Raw genomic sequence first — 27,540 nt, 5'->3', positions numbered from 1 at the left:
TATTAACTACACAGCTTCCAACTCTCTCTCTCTAACATCAGTTCTGGCTAATTGATGCACTGCCTCTTCTAAAACTTCTTAATTCAGGTGGAATGAGTCTCAAACAATCTGTGACTTCAGTGTCTTATCAGGTGCATCAAAATACTGCTCCTAAAAAATGTATAAGAGCTTTTTGGATCCTTAGCTGTCACAAATGCTTCTTTGAATTCATCAACGTGTTCCTTAATTGCTTCCTTCTGACTGTTGTCACTGCAATTATCATTAATTCTATCATTTCTATTGTTGTTTCTTCTGTTATTAGGATTCCTATTAAAGTTCCTTATGTCCATTCTACAATATCTTGTTGTGTGTTTGAAGTTATAACATAATTGACATACATGTGCATTTCTTCTCTAATTAGTTCCATTCTAATTCTTAGGTGCTCTACAATTCCTTGCAATGTGTCTAGGATTATTATACTTGTAACACAAAAATTGGTTCTTCTCTCCATTAGATTTCTCTCCATCATTAGATCCGTTATATGATCTTTTTCTTTGATTACCTACAGGGTTAGTATTCCTAAACATTCTACTATTTGCATTATTACCATCAAACTTACATTTCTTACATTCTACTGCTTTATGCCCATAACCATGACAATTATAACAATAGAAATTAGTAATAGGTTCAATTGACTTACCTATGCAATCTCTTTTCATATGTCCAACTTCATTACATATGAAGCATCTACCTCTGAGCTCATGTCTTACTTCCTTGGGTGGTTCATCTTGCTAAGGTTTATCAACTTGCTATGTTATCTTAGGTTCATCATATTTCTCTGATAAATCAATTAATTCTACTTCCTTTAATACTTTAGTAGATGTGCTTGATTCAACCTTACTCAAATCAAATTCCTTAGGGGATTCAATAATTGGATCTGATTCTCTTCTGATTTCAAATTTGTTGGTTGAATTCTCTCCAATCAGATATCCAAGTCTTGTCTTGTCATAAGAAGGTCTTTGGTGAAATATCTATGATCTATCTTCTCACTATTGGAATAAAGCTTTTCTAACTGTTGCTTAGCTTGCGTCAATTCCACTTTCATAATGATATTGTACTTTTCTAATTCTATTAAGATTAACCATAAACAAAAATAACAATTACATACAAATATAAACAATATCATAAACTAATAAATCACACAGAAGAGAACGTGCAAGACACCAAAATTTAACGTGGTTCGCCCAATCTCTGGGCTATGTCCACCAAACATCAAGTCCAATATAATTACGATCTAATGATTACAACCTAATTACAATTTGTAATCCCTTATAGCTTAATACTACCACAACAAGCAATTTTTGCATCACACATTATGAAAATCCTTAAACCTAAGCTCTTTTATACAAGTACTTTTTCCATTTTAGGGTTATAATTAATTACATGTCGACCCAAAATTTCTGACAAAATAGGGCTATAATTGGTCTTTTTTTTGTTATGGCTCTTTGAAAGGTGGCCTCTCTCTAGGTTATTCTCCTTGCCTTTAATCTTCACTAGCACCAAACTTCTTGTATTTCTTCAACGTTATCCCCTTTCTCCTTATTATCTCCCTCTATTTTGTTTTCACCTATGTGGGAACTTTTGTTTCTATTTCTGGAGGAATTTTTGTTTCTAAAAAAATATATTCTTGTTTGCCTTCTTGTTGTTCGGCTTCCTCTATCTATGATTTGGCATCATTTATTGTTAGAAATAGATAATACTGGGGGGGGGGGGGATGAATTAGTATTCTACAAACTTTTTCTCATAACTAAATATTGTTAATTACTTTATAATTTGCATATGAAAGTAAACCAACAATGTTGAACAGTAAATATAACCATGCACATACAGAACTCATAACACCATTTTTTGTTAACTAGGGAAAACCCCAGATGATACCCATTAGATGATTCACTAAACAATAGGATCCTGTTAAGGATATTGACCTTGTTAGGCCTTCTTAGAAGTCTCAACATTGTTAGGAGTTGCTTTAACCCTATTAGGAGTTGGTAGAACAATTACAATGTATGCAAGAAGAGCCCACTGCACTAAAATGTAATTATACAATTCAATTCTTCACAAGAATATATATACATACAATACGTTCTCATTATTGTACTTTGCACATCTTCTAATCATACATTAGAACACACATCACATACGGCTCGTATATCTCTCAGATAGTTTGCACAATTGTTCATATATCATGCTACTTTCACATTTACTATGCAATATAAATTTTTTACTTATACCTTGCATATTTACAAATCTCTGCTCAATTAGCCTTCATGTCTTCACATGCTTGACATAATATAAAATAACCTATGGAATAATATCCACACAGTTGGCTCATCATGACCTAGTAATTATTTGCTAACCTAAATAATTCCTAAAGCCATACAATCCAATTCTCTGCTATGCTCAGTTCTGTACTATAAAACACCCGCACCGGTATTTTAACTGTAACTTGCATCATACTATCCGTACACATCTATGAATTGACATACATCATCATGACATTGTGATAGAGCTTTCCTCTACTGCTCATGATCCAACTTTCAATGAGTCGTCTGTACACTTGACATATGTCTCTATATTGCTGCAAACTGTCTAACGCAATTTTATAACTCTAAATGCATAAATTAAATGTTGAATACATGTTGCAATAAATGACAACCATTAGACATCTATCTGACCATGTTTCCAACATTTATCCATTTCTCAGCACCCAAAGTCTATTGCTTGAAAACTGTTTGTTGTAACTCTGCATTCCCAATCTGCTGAGGATTTGCAACTTTGATTTATTGTTTAGGTGGAGTGGCTGGGGCACTATCATTCACATATATGAATGAATTGTAATCTTTAGGTTCTATCTTACATTCAACTTCATTTTTCTCTCTATATTTATCAACTTTCACATTTGCAATTTTCAAAACTTTGTTAGTGTTAGAGTTCAAACACTTATATGCCTTTCTGCTAGTGGAATATTGTAGAAATATACCTTCAACACTTTTAGCATCAAGTTTTCCATTGCTATTTTCTTTTAAGTATGTAACATTTTCTTTCAAAAAGTTTGAAATATTTTACATTAAGTTTATATCCATACCATAATTCAAAAGATGTAGCATTTGTACCTTTCTCGACTTACACTATGATCAGGGAATAATCAACTATACTTACAACTTCTCTCCAATATTTCTATGATAAATTCTTCTCCATCATCAGTGTTCTAGCATAATCCATAATTGATATATTTCTTGTTTTAGTTATTCTATTTTGAGGAGGAGTCCTAGGTGCAGACATATGTCTTTTGATTCCTCTGTCATTGCAAAATATGTTGAACTTATTAGAAATTAATTCACCACCTTTGTTAGATCTCAAACACTTCATACTCTTCATTGTCTCCTTTTCAAAATTGGTCAAATACCACTTAAACAACTAAAAAGAATTGGATTTTTCTTTAAGAAACATCATAGTCATTATTCTAGAGTAGTCATCAACAAAAAGAATGAAATAAATGTCTCCACATTAACTTTAAACTCCAATAGGTCCATATAAGTTAGTATTAACCAATTCCAAAATGTCATTAGATGAATATGTTTTTCTCTTGAAACTAGACTTTATCATTTTTTCAAATTGACATTGTTCACACATAACATTGTTGGGTTTCTTTAGTTTTGGCAAACCTCTTGCTCTTTTGATTTTCCTAATGCTAACCAAATTGTCAAAATTTGGTTAACTGTGAAATACTCAACAGATTATAGTTAAGTCCTTCAAACTAGTAAATGTTATCACATTTGATCTTATCAATTAGTTGAATTGTCCCTTTACCTTTCACAAGACATGGAACATCATTACCAAATTTACATAGCCACCCCTTAAATGTATGGTCCAATGTCCTTAAATTTAATTCTATCACTAGTCATGTGATTAGAACAACCACTATCAATTATCCATCTATTACTTTTGTTCACATAAGAAATTAAAGTAGTTTTCTCATCTTCATCAGAATCTTCTTTCACAGAAACATAGACCACCTCTTCATCATTACTCTTAGATTCAATATCAGATTTTCCTTCAACAATATAACAATATTTGTTACCTTTCTCCTTGTAGTCCTTGTTCTTCTTGAAGTCTCAGTCATCTCCTCTTCCTTTTTACTTTCTCTCCTTTCTTTCATCCTTGTCCTCTCTGTCAGGACACCTTGCAGCAATATGACCAACCTCATTGCATGAAAAACATATTATGGAAAGTTTACCTTTGCAGTTTTCTTTGCCTCTTCTAAATCTCCTAGCTATCAGTGCCTCAAGTTCATCATCATAAGTATCACTGCCATTTTTCATATGTTTTCCTTTTTCTTTCTTGTTAAGGACCAGTTGTGATTTAAAAGAAGATTCAATAGTAGTAGGAGTGTAATTATCAAAAATTGACATCTCAAAAGCAGTAAGCCTACTAGTTACACCTTCCAAGGTTAGGTCATTACCTGGTGTACATCTTAGTTATGGTATTGTAAAAACCCTAATAACATAAATAGGAAGTAGAGTTCTCAATACCTTTTTGGTTATTGTTTCATCTTCAATCTTTCTATTAGCTCCTTTAATAGCATTGACAACTTCTTTGATTCATGTTCAATATTAGACTATGTTCCCACCTTTTGTCATTCTCATTTCATCAAACTTACCTCTCAGAATTCTCTCAAGACATTATCATCTCCTCCATAGAATTTTTTTCAGTTTATCCTGCATTTCCTTTGAATTCTTGCATTCCTTTAGGTCATCAAACTCGACATAGCTTTGGGCTAAAGCAATCTCCAACATTGACTAATTATATTTTTTCTTTTCTTTGAGTTGTTGAGCAATCGAGGGACTTTTGTTATGTCCACATATGCATTGTCCATAAAATCCAATGCATCATCACCAATACTAGCTATATGTAGCCTCATCAACTTCTACCATGCAGAAAAAATCTATTTGTTCAAATTTGGTACCTCTCTTTTGTACGCCATGATCTTTAGTTTTTAGTACCTTCAAACTTCTCTCTACAAGAACCAATGAAAATTTGATACCAATTATTAGAATATTTAGAATAACTCAGAAGGGGGTGAATCAATTATCCAAGGTCTAAATGTATCAATTGAACAAACAAACACTTAAACAATTTCAAATCTTATCATTCCATTGCTCGGTCTCTATTGTAAAATATTTGCAACATTAGCTAGTTGTCCATTGTTCTAAAAATAATAGACTTTCAGAATGTGAACTTTAATTAGTAAAATATCATAATAACATCGACACAAGATTGACACTAGGATTTAACATGGAAATCCAATTTGGGAAACCAACAACATGTCACCAATTCTCACTCTTTTGAAGGGAGCCTTGTTAAGAGCCAACCCTGTTAAATGTGACCTTGTTAAAAGATTTAATCACCCTATTAGGAGTGGCCTTATTAGAGGAATTTAGAACATTCTATTAAAATATCACCCGATTAAGATTTACACGGACTGTTTAGTCCTTATGACTGTTAGGTCAACCTTGTTTAAATGATTTCAAATACAATTCACTATGGTTAGAAAGTAACAATAGGATTGATCTATAAGTACAGCTCACTTTGCAAGTTCAGATCTCTATTTAGGTCCTAATATTGATTCATTGTCTAGCTTCCATTGTCATCTCAATATGAAATTCTCTTGGCAACCCTTCAAGAAATCACCCTTCACTACTTCTCAACTCAATTAAGACTTCTACTTAGATTTTCCAGTTAAAAACATCAGTAACAATTACTACTCTCTAGAACTTCTTCTCACATGTACAACTTCTCTAGACTCTACACTCTCTTCTTCTGAAATTTCATTTCTTTAACTCCTTAAATAGGTAGCTCTGATCTATTGCCACCTAATCAACAACATAGATCTTAGGGTACATAGTTTGATCCATTAGATACAATGTATCTAATCACCATTATGTTTATCTCTTCTTTTCTAGAAACTTTTCCCTGAATTCATCTCTTAGATTGATTACCTAATCGTCTCCTAAAATTAACTTATCAAAATCAGTGATCCTTATCTTTAACATGTTTTCCATATCTCAAGAAATCAACTTAGTTGGCTAGAAATTAGGATTCCTTGTAAACAATTAAAATGTTGTTCCTAGACCAATACTAGGTTCTAAAACTTGGTCATCACTGAGTTACTCAGTCGTTATAAAAATTCTTACTTAGTATCAACACTGTCATTCAGTTGATACTGATGCTTGATCAAAACTGAAATTGCTCATCACTTATTGTGGCTCTGTTGACACTAGCATCATTTGGCATATTCATCAAAGTTTCTTAGTCTTCTACTCTGTTACTCGATCAAGCCTACACATTTGATCTATCTTTTCTCACACTTCTAAGACTTGAACATTACCATCTTCTCCCCTTGTAACATGATTTAAACAATCACTTTATCTTCTCAAAGTCTAACTAATCAAATGTCCATTTGTAATTTTCTTTTCATAACTCAATATTTCCTCTAGATACTTTTGTTATGAACATATTCTCAAATCCTCTTCATCAATCAAATAGATATCACATTTAGATCAAATAGCAAATTGTCTCACCAATATATTTGACATCAATGACAACACAATAATTCTTCCAATTGTAGTTTCCAACATGATTCCTATTGGCTAATTTCACCTTCTAAAATAGAGACATTTGAATTTAAACTCAACAAATGGTCACATGTATTTAAATTTTCAAATATATTAGGGCACAAAAATAATTTTTTTTATGACCTTGGCTTATACTTTATTTTGCTAAGTACATGCAATTTACTTTCCTCATGAGCCCATGTTTCATCTACAGTCTGATGTAGATAGATCAAGGGTTGTTGCTTTGTCACTGTCAAAAGCTGCAGTCTTTTTTTGTCATAGGGACAAAGTGACATGTTTCCACATAGCACCATGGGCCCCTTTTTCTTTCAGTTAATGCAATAAATGGTGAGATTTTTGTCCAATGTCAGATCAAGATCATCTAAGGGTTGTTGCTTTTTCACTTTCTCAAGATGCAAGGACTTTAAATTATGCAAGAAAATGAGTGATTAACATGTGGTAGGTGAGTCCTTTTCCTTTTGTGAACTAAGGGTGAAGTGGACAAGGTGTTAGATGAGTTGCCATGAGGCCATGTTTCTATTGGCTGACATACTGACAGGTTTGGTGTATTTTTCGAAGCTGTCAGATGGAATAAGATCTATGGTTCTTGCTTTGTTAATTAGCAAAGATGTAAGGTAATTATTTCATGCAACAAAGTGAGAGGTTGGCATGTATACATGACGAGTCCATTTTAAAAGGTCACAATTGCAGTCACTTCGTGGTTAAGGTTAATAGTGTTGCAAGCCGTCATAATTACGTTTTAAATGGGTGGCATGGTTAGTTGATTTAAGTGGTCAAAATTGTGAAAACCTCATGAGGTGGCAAAAAGAAATAATATGGTTGGTCCACATGGCTTATTCCCATCACTTGACTGAGGTTGAGTGCTGACCTTGCTAATTTGTCGGGCCAACAACAAAGAAAGATAGGGTTTTCTCACACAATCTCTTCTTTTGATCAATACCAATCACTCCTGAGTTATTTTTGCACTATGAATGGTGCAGAGCAGTCCTTTTCACCACATGATTATCCATTTTGAGGATTTCTTGTATTTATTGGTGTTGTTTCTTTCACTTCAAGTTTTCTTCCATGTCAGGGTTTTCATGATTTTCATGCCTCTGCAAGTGTACCAAATCAAATATATTGTTTAGATCTCCTTGATTGTTCCCTAAGCACTTAATGGCAGTGGTTGTGGAATAAATCTAGTTAGAAATATTTCAATGATAATTGAACTATAAAAGAAGAGTTGTAATTCTTTCTCATGGTCAACTCTTCTTTGTTTCTCTAATATTTCTTTGCAAGTTCACTGTAAATGCCCTTTGCCTTTGGACCTAATGACATTCTTCTTTATCTCCTTTAGCCATTGATGGATGTGCAAGATCTATTTTCTTTTCTTCAATATTTTGTGGCTATCTACAATTTCATGATTGTATCTCTTTTGATCTATAAATGATATATAAGTGAACTCTCTTCTTCCTTGTGTTATTCATTTTGTTTGTCTAATCTACATGTGATTGTTGAATTTAAAAAAGTCTAAATATGTATATCTTTGATGTCATAACAGTTCAAGTGTGCATCTATGGGCAGAGATTGGTTTGAACACTTTATTTTGGTGCATCACCTCCTTAGGATAGATTAGGTTAGTTTTCTATGCACACCTTCTCCTCTTTTACTCTCCAATTTTAGTTAGGGACATCCTGATAGCAAATGAAGCCAGCCTTCTCTGGAGACTCAACCTCATAGTTCAAGTCCCACAACTTGGAGGTTGTTTCCATGTTTTACAAGGTTGTCCTTAGGTAAAAAATTTGGACAAGAGTGCAAGATTTTGTGACAACAATTCCCTCCAAAATGTATTGGGTATATCATTCTCAAACACCATTGCTCTTGTTGCTTATGATATATAACTATTACCTCTTTGTGAAATCCCATTTAGCTTAGGAGTCTTAGGTGTTGATAGTTGTTTTTTAATACCATTTTGTTCACAAAAGATGTTAAACTCTCTAGAAGTAAAAACCCAACCTCTAGCTGATCTCAAACATTTAATCTTTACACTAGATTGATTCTCAAATATATTTTTGAATACCTTAAACTTTTCAAATGCCTCAAATTTTTTTTTAAAGAAATGCTCCCCACATCATTCTAGTGAAATCATCAACTAAAATCATAAAGTACCTTTCTCCGTAGAATCCTCTTGTTTAGGTAGGACCACTCAAGTTTGTATAAGCAATATCCAATTTCTTTGTGGTAGTGAACTTCTTCCTAGGAAAAGAAACCTTCTTCTGCTTAGCCATAATACATTCTTTGCAAACAACATTAGCAAGTTTCACAAGGTTGTCCTTAGGTGACAAGGGTGCAAGCTTTTGTGACAACAATGTTTGGCATGCTCGATGGGACATTCATATCAAGAAGACTTCGAGTTCACTGGTGTCAAAGAAGAATTTCAAAGTTGATGCTGAGAAGATAGTGTTGTTCTTAGTATTCCAGGCCTTCAAGAGGCTCATTTCTACAAAGCATTTGGTTACTCTACATCATTCACATCTAGTTCCAGACCATAGTTGTTGTGATTCATGCCCAAAGCTTAAACAAGGGCATCTTCTAGAGGTAAGTTTCAATACCAAGAGCTTTCATTTTCCAATCCTAGAAGAAGAAAGACTAGAGTATCTTTATCACTAGTTAGGAGTGCAATAGTAACACATACACCTATAAGATTTGTCTCCACTCCCTCTATTGTGAGATCTCAACCCAGAATACCATTTTCTTATATCAACAGATCACTTGCCTACATGGCTAGAGCTCATGCTTTTGCCACCTTCAATGGTGGAAGTCCTCTCCTATTAGCCCAAAGGCATGACATACTAGTATCAACTCTTAAAAGAATACATGATTTTACTAGTGAAACTCCTATTTACCTCTTAGAACATATTCAAGAGGTTGCAAATATATGTAATATACATGGAAATTCTGAAGATGATGTTGTAGTCAAGCTTCTAGCCTCATCCTTGAAAGGAAAAGCACTACAATGGTATAGAGGATTTCCTCACAATTCTATAATAACTTGGGATGGGTTAAGGGCAATCCTATGCAAACATTTTGAGGATAGAAGTGACTATCTTTCACTTCTAGAATAGTTGACTACTATAAAGAGAGTCCCTCATGAATACATGACTGATTTTAATTACATATTTCAAAAGACATGGGACAGAATACCCACTACAATGAAGCCTACCCCTGGTAATGCATTCTTGCACTACCTTAGAGCTTTTAACAATGATATTGCCAACACAATCCAAAACATGGGAGGAGATACATTACATGATGCTTATGAAATAACAATAAGGATAGAAAACATATTGATACAAGGAGGAAAGTTATTCCCAAGGCCTTCTATGCCCTTCTTCCCTGATATCCCGAATCACCAACCAATGATAGCCCCTATTTCCATACCTTCCACATCAAACCCCTTGCTTTAGCCCCTCAAGCTTCCAAATCTTCAAATGGAATGGATGAAATTAAGGAGATGATGCAGCCGATGATTTTGAACATAGATAAGAGATTGCAAGGTCAAGAGAAGAATTTTGAAGATAGCTTCTCAATGATATAGAAAATGAGCAATAAAGTGATGACTTTGGAGAGACAACAAGATTAGGGTAATAAGGCTCCTAGACTACAATATCAAACTCCAAACAATGGTAGGCCTCCAAACCATAATCATGAGAATACTTCTTTTGGTCAGAATAAGTAGAACAATCATGCTTCTACTTCAAATGAAAATTAAAGTAGGGCCTTAGTCCCTCAAAACAATATGGCTCAAGATCAAGATTTTTATCCCTCTTGCAATTAATCCTATGCCTATTGTATGTGTCAAAAGGTTGAATCCTATCTAGCTTTGACCACTCAAGAACTGCAGTAGGGAAATCATACAATGAAAATCAATTTGAAGATGCCCCAAATTTGCAATGAAGAGGTGATTTCTCCTTCATGAATCACTAGGTGGAGGAACACTATAATGTAAACCAAGACTCCATTGCTCACAACACTAGGATCAAGAGAAGAGTTGTTGAAGATGTCACTCCTCCTCCTAATCAGGTTTCAATATCAAATGCAGTACCTCAGGTACAAGCAACAAATGATCAACCCAATGCTCCTCAACAACAAAGACAAAATAATAGTAGAGGAGACATGAATAACCCTCAAGTTATTCCATCTCCACCTCTTACACATACAGTTCCCAAGGCTTCTACCAAAGAAATTAATGCATCATTTAGTGTGGTAGAGTAGATGAAGAAGATAAATGTGACTATTTCTATGTGGGATGATGTTGCTACTATACCTATGCAAAATAAGTTGTTGCAATGAGAATTGGAGAGCATTGAACCAAAGGATCAACCATCAAGTATGGAGCGTGGCACAAACCTAGTACAACTATCAAGGGAGGTAAAAATTGTAAGGAAACTTGATAAGAAAGAATATAACTGTTTCCACATAACCCATAATAGATGTAAAATAAACACAGAATTAAAATCCACATGCAAGAAGACAGACAACATACCCACAAAAATGTGACACAAGATATACCCTGGGAAACCCTCATTGAGAGAAAAAAACCCAGCCTCCAAAAGCATCCATCACCATGTATTATTTAGCAAACAATACCATTGCAATACAACCATGGAAGCCTTCATGGCCATAGCCACAACCGAGAAAACTATGTGAACAAGCATGAATCCACACATCCCATGCCATGCTTCCAACCTTTACAAATGCTCTCTTGACAAACTTGTCAAGCCTTGTCCCGCTCGACTCTTGCCTTTCTCACTCTTACTCTACAACAACTACCCTTGTGGCTGCTTATATAGTAGCAAGTCCCACAAAAACCACTAAGTGGTATTACATAAACCATGTGGTACCTAACCCATTGACCCCACATTTAATATTGGGCATTTAATTCTTTTCCCCAATATTAAATAATTACATGAAATATTATCACAATGTTACAATACAACTCATCAAGAATATTCCATGGAAATCTTTACATGTTGCACATCCATCTAGGCACAACATTACATAATAAAATAAAATAATAAAATATAACAATATTATGCAATGTGTGCAAAACCCATTATCTCAACAATCTCCCACTTGTTGTATACATTACATAGGGTCAATCCGTAGCCACATAAATGAACAAGGGAACAATCCCTCCCAACACAACCACCATCATAGATCAAAATACACCAAGTGCTCCATCCTGGTACCCACAACAAAAATAAAGTATCCAACATCTTGAACATGAATGATCTCACCTTCTATTATGCCACTGCCATTGGACATACATAGAAGCCATCCAAAGAGAAAGCCACCCAACCTGTCACATTAGAAGATCAAAAAATCCTGTACCAACTAAAATTCTAAGCACAAAAAAACCTGATCCAAAGGTAATCACATGTATCCGTAGTTGTCAAAATATATCCATAGCTGAAATAGCACCCACAGCAAGTGCCAAACCCATCCAACTATCCATATCTCAAAGGTATAACAAGTGAATCTCATATCATCGACATATCCAATCTGTAACTTGCAATCACAAGCCTCAAGAGCAATACCTGCCACATATATACCAAGAAGCTCCCACTACAAAAGATAATGTCAAATCTATAACCAATCCACTCACAACATCTCAAAGAAAGTAATCCATGTAGTATCAAGGACATCCACAATACATAAACTAATATTCTGCAAGAACAACTCTCATAACAAGTCTCCAATGCTCTCCCAAGTTCTCCACAACCAACAGAGGAAAGACATAAAGTAATAACCATGTCATCTCTCACATGACATACATGAGCACAAACCAATGATCAAAATCTCTAACCAATCTCAAATCCAATGTAGGCAAAAACTGGACATCCAAGAAGATAACCGAGACCAGAGCAACCATGCAAATCATAACCTATATCATGTCCTTCTACACACACCTCTAAATGTAAACTGTGAAAGTATGATCTCCTCCATAAAACCCCAACAAGAAGCCACAAAAAACACCCAAACCATTCCATATAACTAATCATGGATGTAAGCCTCTCACAAGAAGATCAAACTCAATAAACCATTCCTAATCCAAGGAATATGCCCAATATAAAACCATCTCCTAAACTCAACCAACATAACAACATATGCAAATGGAGATAACCAATGCTAAATCATCTCTCAAATGAACCCTCTAGAACTAACTCATGTATCATAGCTCAAGATCCATATCCATGAAAGACAAGCATAAATATAATGCAACTAAGAGAAACAATGGGCTATACCTCTCAAGTAGCAAACCGTCGAGTAGACCAAGAGTGGGGAATGAGAATGCTCATCAAGATACCCAAGTCTCCAACCAAGACTCATCTAAGAACAATCTCCTCTCAAGTCCATATCAGGTGACTGCCCCTCAGAGTTCCTATTGAAACCATCAACCATCCTAACAAATACTTCTCAAATCCAAGAGAAATCAACATCACCATTGTCTCTAAGTATCCATGAGCACCTGTAACCAATCAATCCATGCCAACTCCAAATGCAACATAGCAATATCATGAAGTATCCAGCTTATGATCAATGTACTCAATACCAAAAAACTAGACCAAGATCAATGTCAAAGTTCCAACCATGGCCTCAGGAACATAAACATGACAACATGATCTAACCATCTCAACCAAAGAGATAACATGCTCCATATGAACACACCATACCATGTCACAACTCTGAACATGTATCAATAGTATACCATGACATAATAATGAAACCATCCTCATACCAAGGATAACATGTCAAATAAAAGCATAAACCACACCTTTGCCAAGAACCCTGTGAGTCCTCAAGATGCAACCATCTCCACACACCATGTAGAAAAATATCTCCACATACCAGGAAGAACCATCTCCACACACCATGAAGATAACTAAGAACTCTATGAGTCCTCAAGATCTAACCATCTTCACACACCATGAAGATAACCAAGTGCACCATGCAAATGTCAAAGATGCTTCTGCAGCAATAGGATCTAAGACAAACCTTCAACATCTACAAACACTCAATAAATATATCAATGCCAACAACTCCCACTCAACTGTGGTACCAAGTCACCTATGGCATCATAAAATCCATCTCCTACATGAAGATCCAAACCAAACCAGGAACTAATCCTACACTGTCACCCCATCACTATCACAAGTTCCCACTAAACCATGTATCCAAGCTATCCATGACATTATGATAAAAAAATCTATCCTCTAACCATGAGAATCAACCAAGGCATCAAACCATCAAAGAACTCAAAGTGCACATCATGAGCTCTTCAAAAAAATCCAAATAACCATGATCCTCAACCAAGAATATATACCACCATAATTGAATAAAAAATCCAAGCTAATGAACATCAAGGATGTACCTATATATCCAATCATGTCATGCCAAAATCCATGACACCATGATCACATCCATGAACCAAGCATCTGTCTCTCAAAGTGTCCAACCTGTCAGCATAAAATAGTCAACCACAATCCTCCACCATGATTGTACCTGGTAACAACATCTCATCCCTTCTACATAAAGAAATTAGCAAATCATGTGACTTAGGGCATAGACAACCCAAATCCAAACCACCAATCTGAATATGCATCAATAATGAAAGATCAATAGGCAAAGACAACCCATAACCAAGCTATAAATGCAACCTGTAAGTATAGACCGCTTACAACATTGCACAACTTGTAGATCCAACAAGTCATCATACATATCCAAACCAAACATTGATATCCATATCATCATGAGACCAATCTAAAATATGAATTTAGTATACAATGACATCAAATATTAAATCTTTCAATGTCATAAACTCACAATGTTACCATAGTCAAAATATACCATAAAATTTTTAGATAAATATATCAACAAATAAATCATGCCAAAATTGCACCAAATCTAAACCAATGTGTAGAGCTCTCCAAGAGCTTTCCATTGACTACTCGAAGTCCAAAATTAGACTTTGTATGCCCAAGTTATGCCCTAATCCATGCTTAAAATAAAAAACATCTACCTTTAAGGCTCTCAAAATTTGACAAAATATCAAAATCATAGAACCAAACCTATACCATGTTGTAGTGCTCTGAATTAGCTTTCCAACACCTGTAAGAACTCTGAAATCCGATATTCTGAGAGAAAGTTATGGCCATTTTACTAAGACAATCTTTTTACCATTTTCATTGTGATTTTTCATTTTTTATTTTTTTTGTGACGAAAATTTTGACGGGATTAAATTTGACGGCCATCATGAGCTGAAACCAAAAAACTCTTTCATTTCCTCTGAACATGGCCAAACTAGGGCATATTATATATCACAATTTATGGAAATATCAACCCAGATCTAATAGTGAGGTCTGTTTTTACCCAAGAGGTCATTTCTACAAGCTCCCCCCTAAAACACTCATTTAAAATGAAACATCTGAAAAATCCTTTTCTCCAACAATTTCACATGCCCAAATCTTTTAACATCTCATCATAATAGAAAACTCAAAATCTTTAGATCTGCAATAAATCATTCATATATCTTGCCCTTTTCTTTTATCCTCTCATGCATTCCCATGGATTCAATCTAAGGTTACAATAATAAAACCATAGCTCTGATACCACTTGTAAGGAAACTTGACAAGAAAGAATATAACTATTTCCACATAACCCATAATAGATCTAAAATAAACACGGAATTAAAATTCACATGCAAGAGAATAGACAACATACCCACAAAAATGTGACACAAGATATACCCTGGGAAACCCTCATTGACGAAAAAAACCCAGCCTCCAAAAGCATCCATCACCATGTATTATTCAGCAAAAAATACCATTGCAATACAACCATGGAAGCCTTCATGGCCATAGCCACAACCGAGAAAATTATGTGAACAAGCATGAATCCACACATCCCATGCCATGCTTCCAAACTTTACAAATGCTCCCTTGGCTAACCTATCAAGCCTTGTCCCACTTGACTCTTGCCTTTCTCACTCTTACTTTACAACAACTACCCTTGTGGTTACTTATATAGTAGCAAGTCCCAAAAAAACCACTAAATGGTATTACATAAACTATGTGCTAAAACCATGTGCTACCTAACCCACTGACCCCACATTTAATATTGGGCATTTAATTCTTTTCTCCAATATTAAATAATTACATGAAATATTATCACAATGTTACAATACAACTCATCAAAAATATTCCATGGGAATCTTTACATGTTGCACGTCCATCTAGACATAACATTACATAATAAAATTAAATAATAAAATGTAACAATATTATGCACTGTGTGCAACACCCATTATCTCAACAAAAATAAGTAAAATGGTTAGACCTCCTCCATTTTATGTCTCTCTGATTATAGGAGATAAGATAGTCCACAATTGTATGATTGATTCAGGGGCTAGTAGTTCAGTGATGCCTTAGTGTGTAGCTGATATTCTAGAAATGAAATATGATCGCATTATTACAAATGTATTATAGTTGGATGGTAGTATTGTCAAGACTATAGGAATCCTTAGGAATGTTGAAATATCCCTACATGCATGCCCTGGTTGTATTATAGTCTAAGATATATCAATTTCTGAGGTCGAGCTACACTTTTCTATTTGTCTCTCTAGAAATTTCACCACCCAAATAGGTGGTTACATCTCATCTAATTGGTCATACATGTTTTTTAGAACAAGATATGGAACCAAGGCTTCAATCAAAGTAGAGCCCTTAAATCTCCATCATATTGAGCCGTACACTTCTAATCTTATCAATATGAATTGTACTATCCTAGATATAGAAAAAAATAACATAGTAAATGAGCCTATGACTTCCCTAGTAGAGGTACCAAATTTCCTCTTGGATGAGTGGGCTAATGCATATCAGTTTGATCCTCTATCAGAAACCCTAGAGACAGGCCTTGGTACTTATTGTATATAAAAAAAAAATGCTCTTGTCCCTAACCTTATGAAGAACAAGGAGGATACAAGTGGGATATGGAGCATGTACTTTGATGGATTGAGAAATAAAAATGGATTAGAGGTAGGTGCAATGTTGGTTTCTCCTGCACTAGAAAGGTACTACTTCTCCTTTAGGCTCCAATTTAATTGTACTAATAATGTGGCCAGGTATGAATCCTTGATTCAGGGTCTCTTACTTGCCCAATAAAAAGAGGAATTCAAGCCTTAAGTGTTAGAAATGCTTTAGAATAACTAAGGGTAGAAATAAGACATGAAAGATCAACACATAACACAATGATTTACATGAAAACCTAATTTGAAAAAAACCACTAGTAACATGCTACTCAATTCTCACTCTTCTGAAGTGATGCCTTGTGAAAGATATGCCCTATTAAAGGCTATGACACACTATTAAATGTGACCTAGTTAAAGGATTTCAACCACCCTATTAGAAGTGGGCCTAGTTAAAGGACTTTAGAACATTCACTTGGAATGTCACCCTGTTAAAGGATTTATAGAATGGCTGTTAGACCAACCTAATTCCATAGGATTTTTCCCTAACTGATACAATTGCTAGAGAGTAATAATAAGGGCTTTTGATTTGATAAAACTAAAAACATAACTTACAAATTTTAGATCTCAATTTAGCTCACAAAATTTGCTTGGCTTTCAGTCACTATAGCTCTAACAACTTGTCCTCCTTTCAAGCTTTGTCTCCTTCAGTCTCCATGCTCATTGTGCCAATGCAATCACCTCTGGATGCCTTCACCCTGACACCACATACTCTCTTCAACCAACCACTCTTGCTTCTTGACCTATACTTCCTTAAATAGAAATCTAGAATACTTTTTCCACTCTAATCGTCTCGCTCTTATTTTTGGTTCGAATGGATTAGGTAAGATTCAATGAATCTACCCTTAATCTTGTTTCTTCTAGAAACATCATGTAGAATCCACTTGTATTCACCCAAAAAATGGTTTATCTAGAATTTTGTGCCACCAACTTATCATCCTTATCTTCCATTTGGTTCACAAAATTTAAGGTAACAAACTTTGTCGGCTCAGATATGGCGAATCTTTGACTTTTCAAAAAATGTAGCAGTTGATCAGCACATACTGTGTTACTCAACACCTATTGTAGATTCACTCAACATTAACTAAATTTTACTAATGCTTGGCACCTATTACATTTTTTTCTAGCTTGGCACCTAAGCTTGCTCGACACCTTCTATTTTACTCGACACACACAAGATTTTGCATTTTCTCGGCATGAACTAACTTGCTCGGCACCCACTGATGAATTTACTCAAGCTTTGTAGACAACTTTGTTAAAAACTTATTCTTCTAGAGTTTCTAAGTGTACCCAACCTATGTATCTTCAAGTGTATTATCAATACATCATTTTACCATTGTCTTAATTGATTCTTGTACTACATTACAAAGCCATAACTCAACCTTTCCCTTAGGTACTTTTGTTATATCTTATTGATTAAATCCTCTTCATCAATCAACTAAGCGATAGTACTTGGATCTTAGAAGCAATTATCATTCTAGAAAATAGTAGGTTTGACATCAGTGAAAAAACAATGATTGAAAACATTCTTTATCAACAATCTCCCTTCTTTTCAACAATCTCCCTCTTTAATAGTGATCTTTTCAATCAGATTTCAACATTAAGTGTATATGGAGATAGTAAGTTGGTGGTTAATTAGGTAAGCAATTAGAATGTCACCCAAAATGGTTTGCTTAAGTCCTATAAGCATAGAGTATAGGATTTTCTTGAAATTTACAATGCATTTTGTTAAATAACATCGATCGTGTCTGCAAATGAAATAATATTTCCATTGTTATAGATATGTTTCAAATGCAAATTTAGATCTCATATAAGTACAAGAAAAGGAGACATGTATCCAAGGTTTAAACATCATTAGTTACTATAAAATAATATAACTAACCATATGCATAATATATACATTATATATATATATATATAAAGGAATATTTATATTATCATTAATAATGAAACTCATGATCATATCAATCTGATTGTAACAACAAGTTTAACGCTCCCTCTTAGTTAGGAAGGATTGATGTAGAACATACTATGTTCTTGAGCATACGAATAGATATCATCTCAGTATGATATTCCTAGAATGGCATAGTTAAGGATATCAACATAAATCCATCAACACACATATATATTATATATGGATTTTTCTACAATTCATAATGAGACTAAATTTCTCAACACTTTTCCTTTTAGCAAGGAGGGAAATTAAGCAATTACTATAACTTCAATATAAGTTTGAATACCAATTTAAGTGTGGTCTATAATAGATTTAAGTTATGGAGTCCAACAATATCCAACTAGAAGAACCATAAAAAATTTCATGGTTTCCAATAAAATCTAGCCTAATAACCATGATGCCAATAATTTTCATGATGTCAAAAAGATCCAGCCTATAATCATGATGGATATCAATATGTTCAATAGAATTTGACTTATAACAATGACACCAATCATTTTCATGATGTCCGAAAAGATCCAACCTCTAATCATGATGGATATCAATGTGTCCAGCAAAATCTGGCCTATAACAATGACACCAATAACCTTCAATACATTTTGGTATTAAAAGATTGGTCATCTATTGATAAGATCGTCACCTTACAATAGTTACCTTATATTCATTCTCATAACTTCTGGCACACCAAGACAACAAATTAATGTAGTTTGTTATGATAACAGGTCCAGATATTGATAAGATCACCACCTTTCAATAACTCCCCTCTAAATATATACATTAATATAAGATCATAATCTTTCATGACATAATTACAACATCATGTAATAACTTCCATGATATCCACCATGAACCAACTTAGAGGGTGGACCCACCATAGCTACTACTAGAGGATGGAACAAAGGATTTTCACCTCATACTTCTCTCTCATAAAGGAGAGCATATTATAAAGAATTTAACTTAGAATTTCTCCTCATATAGAAGATATTATCCACAAAGGATTGCATCTCAAAATTTCTCCCTCTGAACATCGATCTTGGGAGTTAGGTCCTCTAGTTACTTCCTCAAAAACTCTCTTTACCAAAGGATGCCTATCAAACTCACTTTGAATCTGATATCATTTTTCTGATTTCCTGGTGATAAGTCATCACTTCCTCATGTTATATTTAGGAGTAGGCCCATCAACATCATGCAATCACCCACATGTATTTCTAGACTTCCTCTGAGTATCAATCTTCTAAGCTCTTGTGTTGCCTTCAAAGAAGTTTCATTCTCCCTCTTAATGTAGAAGACTCTCATAATCTCAATCATCAAAGATATTTTCTTCAAGAGCCTCACTTTATCCAGCCTAATCACAACCTCGTTTAAGTTACTATCATAAGCTACCTATTGTGTCATTCTTCTTTTCCTACAAGATCAACTTCACATACATAGGAAAAGATCAAGGCAAATAACTCTTATAGTATGTGTAGAATTACAAGTAATAAGAATGTAAATATAATAATCAAAGATATTGAATGCTTATCTGCACATTAACGTTCTTAATACAAGTTGCTACAATGAAGGTCCATATACATCAAACAAGAAAATGCCTCCAATGGGGAATGAAACATTGGTTAAGGTAATCATTCACCCCCCCCCCCCCACCCCGCGCACCCCCCCGCACAATGTAGAATTACCACATACTTTATTATTATTAATTTGAACCATAAAATAGTCTAGAGCACTTCCACTTGTAGATGAATTATATTCATATTCAATCTTCTCAAGATGATCCTTGTGTGTGTCAATCTCCCTCTCAACCTCCCTCTTTTTCCTCTTACTTTACTCTATAATATGAATAAAAAAAGGATTATATTTAGTATAGAGATGTACTATATAAGGGTTGATATTTTTATTCTTCGTATGTTTATCCATTTGAGATCTCATTTCTTATCCAAGTAATACCATAAGTGATAGTTAATCTGAATTCTTGTATTAGAGTCTCTGAGATATGTTATGCTTATTAAAGGTTCTTGAGGTGCCATTTTTCCTATAAGAGATCTCTCTAAATTCATGTATCAATAACTTCATAAATGTATCTTAGGTTGAGCACTTGATTCATCTTAAAGTCAAGATAGAATCTTTCTTTCAATCAGTTCCATCATGATGATAATTCTCTAACCATCTTGTAATTAGAATATGTCTATTTAGTATTTTTATCTCACATATTCATATTTTGTTTTAAGAGTTGGAATATTTCTTCCAATTTGCTTATGGAGTGAGCCTGTAATCTATTAGTGATCCCATTGTATGTATGCATGATCATTTTCATCACTGTTGGCAAACATTATTAAATCGGATCACATAGTTCCGATCTTAGCCGTGTTGATTTTGTTCTTGTCCAATTGACACAAAAGATCCTCTTTACACGTTCATTGCAGGTATTATATATATATATATATATATATATATATATATATATATATATATATATATATATATATATATATATATATATATATATATATATATAATATTTTCTTTTCTTTTCATTTTTTTTTCAATGCAACACTTAATCTCATGCAGGGAAAGCATGATTGATTTTTTTTCTTTAATGTTCAAACAATGGATTCAATATGAGAAGAGCCTATGACTCCTAGCTTGCACATCATTTCCTTGTATGTAAAAATGATATGAATATGAGGGGATGTGACTTGGTAAGGCTTTACTCTCTCCACTCCTCTTAGCTTTGGGAAATAGGGAATATTAGTATCCTTAAAAATTACTTTAGCAACATCTTGATACAGATATCCCTGAATGTTGGAATATATTGAAAAAAATTCCTTAATTTGTTGGAATTGATACTATACAAGGTATGACATCTCAAATAAACAAATGCAAGAATAGATAGATAAGAAATAGAGTTTCTAAGTTGGTGTATTCCAAATGTTTCCATACTCGAGTGTAGATTCTTGTCTTCTCTTATACTTTGCTGATTTGGATGCTAATTATTATCTCTCTCATTTGTTTGATAGGTAGTACTACTTGCTAGAGATAATGAATTCCAATAATGATAGAAGATAGTCTCTATTAGATCAATGCTAGAAAGTACAAAACCTTGTATAGGCTAGAAACATAATGACACAGAGATTGTAGATGATGATAAACAGACAGTTAGAATACTTTATTTGTAGACTAATATTTATTGCACAGGTTCCTTCTATAGTAAATACCTAAGAAAAGTAATCATATTGATGAACGACAACAACACAACACAAATTCTTGACAGTGTCTATATTTGTTAATGGTCATGAACCTTTAATAGTGTTTGAATGCAATTGATAAGCCATTGATAAATCAGTGGTTGTACAATAATCCAAAAGATGTGGGGATAATCTAAGCAGTGGAAGTATTGACTATAGACAAAATTAAGAAGAATACGAATTTCAGAAGAAGAAAATTTTTAGAAGCACACAAATCTCATCCATATTGGTGGATATGTTGGTAAATAAATATGTCTTGTTTTTGGTGTAAATACATATTCACTATTTACACTTACTTAAGTTTAGTTAGGTTAATGCATTATTTTATTAATTTGCATTATTTTATTAGTTTATTTTGTGAAACACTTAGGATTTTGCACACCTTTTTGAGTTTTCATGTTGACAACACAGGAGTACACAACTCTATTTTAGCACATGGTGTCTACAACACTAATTTGCATGTCACACCCTTGTAGGCTTATCCTCTCATCATCGCACATACTTTCATGCTTAATGGAGGATAACCCATATCTGGTGGACATGTGCCTAGTCATTGACATATCATTTAGTTGATTACGAAGAATTCTAGATTTATCTTAGAGGCCTTTATATACAAGCACTCTTAGCATACTCTTAATATGGCATATTGAATATATCGTCATTCTGATCATACTCTCTCTCTTGGTCTACAGTTGTGCTTGTGTTTCAGTTCTTAGTTCCTGGGTGAATTTTTCCCTTAGGAAAATTCTTACATGGTATTAGAGCTTGGATATTTTCTCATCACATAGCCGTTTGAGACCATGCTTGCTTCATCATCGTAGCCTGACTCTAGAGTATCGCAGGAATTGGGAGTCTCCAACACTAGATTTGACCTCAACATTACATTTGAAACACTAATTTGGTAAAAATTAGCTATAAATATAGCTATATTTATCCATAGTCAACTACGAGGCAAATTTTTTTTGCAAATCAAACCTGAAGGCCCCGATTTGCAGTTCGGGTATGGTCATTTTAGTATTTTATTTTCTCTAAAATTTTTGTCATATTTCTTCAATAGAATTTTTGGAAAAAAAATTTAGGCCACCAGGTAGCCTTGTAGAGAAATTTCTTTGCAAGTACTAGGCTATCAAATCCCAGCCCTGCAGGTTCACACAAGTACATTTTGACGAACTTGCATAGTTTTGACATTCACACTATCACATCGGCGAGTGCCCTTTTACTGGTGGGCTTCATCACATTTTTAAAGGGTTCACACTACTTCCAAAAAACCACCCAAAAATTTGGCCCCCCTTCAGCACCAGTGGTAGGTCACACATCCACCACTGGTCCTTTGTTTTAATTGACAGCAAGGTTTTCTTTTAAACCAAGTGCATAACACTTATTTGCTCATTGTGGAACTAAATCTCCAAAAGCCCCCACTATTTTCTTCTCTTTGGCTAGCGCATAACACATCTTTCCAATGTACAGTAAGGATTTTTGGCATTAATAGCAATTAAGACTCTGGCGTATGAAGGTTCTACATTCCAGCGATTGCGACCACCGTGCATTCAAAAAAAACCTGGTGCCAACTAGTGACTGTATTTTAGGTATCCTGTGTTGGAGACTTTGGCCCCCATCATTCAAATTCTAGCCACCCTTTTACGATTTCTGACCCACCTTGAAATTCTAGCACGTGGATCTGGCATCAGCATTTGCAGCAAATATTTTGCCAGGTAGGATTTTTTTGCCCCATCTACCAGTGACACATGGCACTTGTTTATTGGCTCGGATAGTAGCATCATGCCTACATTAGCCATCCATGTCACTAGTTGACTCACTATTGCCATGTCAGCATACAATTACCATATCATCAATTTTGTATAGTATGGACGACCTACTCAGCCTAACATGTCAATAACGGGCATTTTTTTGCTGACATCATATTTTTCCTAGATTAAATTTGATGTCCATTCACTAGTACATTTGACTCAAAATTTTGACCAAAACTTTCGACCATTTGATAATTTGGGGTCAGTTTGGTCGAATTGTGATGAGTTTTGTTAAAGATGAACCTGTGTTGGTCGAAATTTTGACCAACACGAGTTCATTTTTAACCAAAAATTGAAATAAGTTATGTTTTCCGCCCTAATTTTATTGTTAGGCGACCCAGAAGACTCGTGCACTGAACGATTTTCTACCACTGCGATTTGTGGCCAGGAGTACGTGGCAAAAGGGTTTAACAACATCAAAACCAGTAGGGTTTGACATCTTGGGTTCTTTGGTGGTTGATTGTAGCAGAGGAGAGCTCGTGAATGCTTCCAAGTTGATCCTTAGAAAAAGATTTCAGAAAGAAGGCGGTGTGAAAGGATCAAATAACAGTTGGAAATGTTGAAGAGTCTCCTTCCCAGCGTTACAAAGGCGAGTTGAAGTTTTGTTTTATAGATTGACATTTCTTGCCTTGTTTTGAATATATTTATATGCACCCTATACAATGTTTTCCTTTTTTTGGACTAGACATTTCTCATTTTCTTTGTTTCCTAACTGGAGTTTTCAAACTAGTGCTTATAACAACATCCTAAGATATTCATAAATACTAGTAATCCAAAAGAAAGGCAAACAAATTTGATGAGTCAAAAAATAGAACACAAAACTATCAAAATCTAATCAATGGACTCTTGCAGTTCAATCCCTAACACAATCCAAATTAATTTCTTGAAGTTCAATCCACTCCTGCAATGTCCAAGCACATTTCTCTGTCAACATTAGCTAGGTTTCTCTAGGGATCAACACACTCATTGCTTGTTATTTCAAGTTTGGAAAAGAAAAGCGAGGCAATCAAATATTACATTACATACTTGAAAGGAACATACCTCCTGATATGTGCACTTATAGCTCATTTCAGGTCATTGTAGAGCTGGGAGGCTAGAAGAAGCAGTCAGATTCTTAAACCAACTAATTCTAAATGGTCTGGCTCCAAAAAACTTTACGTATAATATCATTATTGCTGGACACTGCAGGGTTGCCTGCACAAGTGTTGCATTCAAACTATTTGATAATATGGTAAAGAGTGGTCTTTTGCCTCATGTGATTACTTATACTACTCTTACAATGGGGTTATGCAAGGAAGGTAATATATAGGAGGCACATTTGCTTTTGAGGGAAATGTTTGGAGAAGGTTTGATTCGTGACAAAACTGTACATAGTGTATTGATTGATGAACATCTCAAGAATGGTAATGTAGAACAAGCTTTTAAACTGTGGGCACAAATGGACAAGAAAGAAATTCCACCTGATGTTATTGCTTACACTCCTTTTATGAACGGGCTTTGCAAGATAAGCTACATAAAGCAGGCACATAGATTCCTTACAAAAATGGTAAATCGACACATTTTTCCTGACAATTTCACTTATAGCTCATTGATTGATGGACATTGGGCTAGAAAAGGAAATGATTAAAAATTGGGCTTGCACCTAATGTCGTTATTTTTAATACTCTCATTAATGGATTTTGTAAACAAGAAATGATAAGTACAACAAATCAGCTTTGTACCCTCATGCCAAGCAATGGCTTGTCCCCTGATATTTTTACCTACAATATTTTAATTAATGCTCACTGTAAGGCAGCTGATATGAAGCGAGCTTTGGAGATCATGAACATGATATCATGTAGTGGTTGTGGTCCTAATGTTATTATCTACAATACTTTGATAAATGGTCTTTGCATAAAAAATGACTCAACTAGCTTTTAATCTCCTTGAGACCATTGTTTCCACAGGATTTTCTCCAGACATATTCACTTTCAATACAATTTGGGATGGGCTCTGCAAGGATTCCCTTGGTCTGGTTGTTACTTTGTTAGAAAAACTTTTTTTAATGGGTTTTGTCCCAGATACGGTGTCCTATAGTACACTGCTTAATCATTTTTGTAGCCTTGGAATGCTGAATCAGGCTATGATGTGGCTGGGTAAACTTATGCAAATATTTTTTATTCACAATGCTGTTACATATGAGATATTGGACAATGTTCACTTTGGTGGGAAATGATCCACCAATAATCCAAAAAATGTCACTAGAGAAGGATATCTTTTGCATTGTGTAATGTAGTCAATGAGTAATAGATCAAAGAGGCAAGAAGGCACTCAAATGCCATTTGTAAGTCTTAATGAGAATCAAGACAATGTAATAAGCATAACTGATATTTATTCTAAGGCTATACAAGACAGATGATAAGGGGCATCAACATGTTTTAAAGAGTGATGACTGGGATGATTTGACTTGTAACAGGCTGATGGTAAGCTGTAGAAGTGGTCTCTTTTGCAAAGCAAAATCAGAGGTAGATGAATTCTTCAATAGTTGGTCAGCTGTAAAATAGAAAACATTAGAGCCCCATGATACAGTTAAAACTAATGATCAAACTTGCTCTTTGCTCACAGATTGAAGACATAGATATAATCTTGAACAGATGATGAAGCATAGTGCCAAAATTATGGGTAAGTCCTCTTAGTCTGTTGGTCAAAAGTTAAATTTCAGAGTCCAGACAAAACCTTGTCTTCCTTTAAGAAAGTTCTAATTTCAGCTCCACAATTTTATGCTTATTTTAGCGCACTATTCTATACAAAAATTTACGACAAAGATATACCAAATTAAATAATGTCAAAAAGTGTTAAGATCAAGAAGAAAGTATCCCTTCTTAAACAATAAGTTGTTGGTAAATTTTTTCCTAAAACAAGAACATTGTTGTTTCCTCTGGAACCATAAGTTGAGCAATGCACAAAGGCGAGTTTAAAAAAACAATTCTTCATCTCTTCTAAATCCATTAAGGTGGATACTTGTGAAGGAATATTTATATGTTTCAGCATTACATGCATATGGGGACTAGTGTCTCTTAGGTGATCAGATAACCTGATAATTGAAGTGAACCAATATTAAACCACATATGGTAGAACATGCTTCAGAATTATGTTAATCTATCCTTATAGCACTGGAATGCCTATGTATTCCCACGAGATCATTGTAGCATGTTTAACTCAGTGTTTTGATCAAATTCAAGAATTTTAATTATAATTTGTCTTCTTGATAGTTGTATAGCTTATAAACATATTAATTACAATTATCAAATATTTGAGCATGTGTTAATTATTTCTAGAGTTGATCAATAGATGAGCACGCTGAAGGTTTGATCAATAGTCCATAGAGACACACTTAAGATAAATAGGATTTGTGGCATGCCATTGTAATGGAGGATAGAATTTTGCTGCTCTATACAATCTGGCATATGATATGTACTACATCAATGTCCTTGTGGTGTAGCCCTATTTTATCTTCAATTGTCCAAAAGATAAGCAATGAATGGAGCCTACAGTTAAAGTTGGTGTTTGCAAATACAAAATATATTCTCACACCTAGGGATGGCTAGTAACAATAGAAAACTGCAACTCCTCCATTCGAATAAAAAATGACATAATGTATATAGAGTCTGCTTTCATTTCGCGTAATTCCATGCATTTTTAACCACAAGAAATGAATCTAAACTCCATTCTTTTGAAACTGCTTAGGTTTGTCTAGTGACCAGCAGAGTACAAAATAATAAGTATCAACCCAACAAAACTAATAAAAAATACACAC

The 27,540-nt window shown here is 34.3% G+C and overlaps 1 pseudogene; it reads left to right on the top strand.

Moving 5' to 3' along the window:
• Window positions 1-92: 92 nt before the first annotated feature.
• LOC149532451 (uncharacterized) lies at window positions 93-26,142 on the top strand (annotated as a pseudogene).
• The last annotated feature ends 1,398 nt before the right edge of the window (window positions 26,143-27,540 follow it).

Source organism: Cupressus sempervirens, chromosome 10 (genome assembly GCF_028749045.1).
Source record: "Cupressus sempervirens isolate cs-2001-9-10 chromosome 10, ASM2874904v1, whole genome shotgun sequence".
Classification (NCBI taxonomy): Eukaryota; Viridiplantae; Streptophyta; class Pinopsida; order Cupressales; family Cupressaceae; genus Cupressus; species Cupressus sempervirens.
This window is presented reverse-complemented; position numbering and strand designations above follow the sequence as displayed.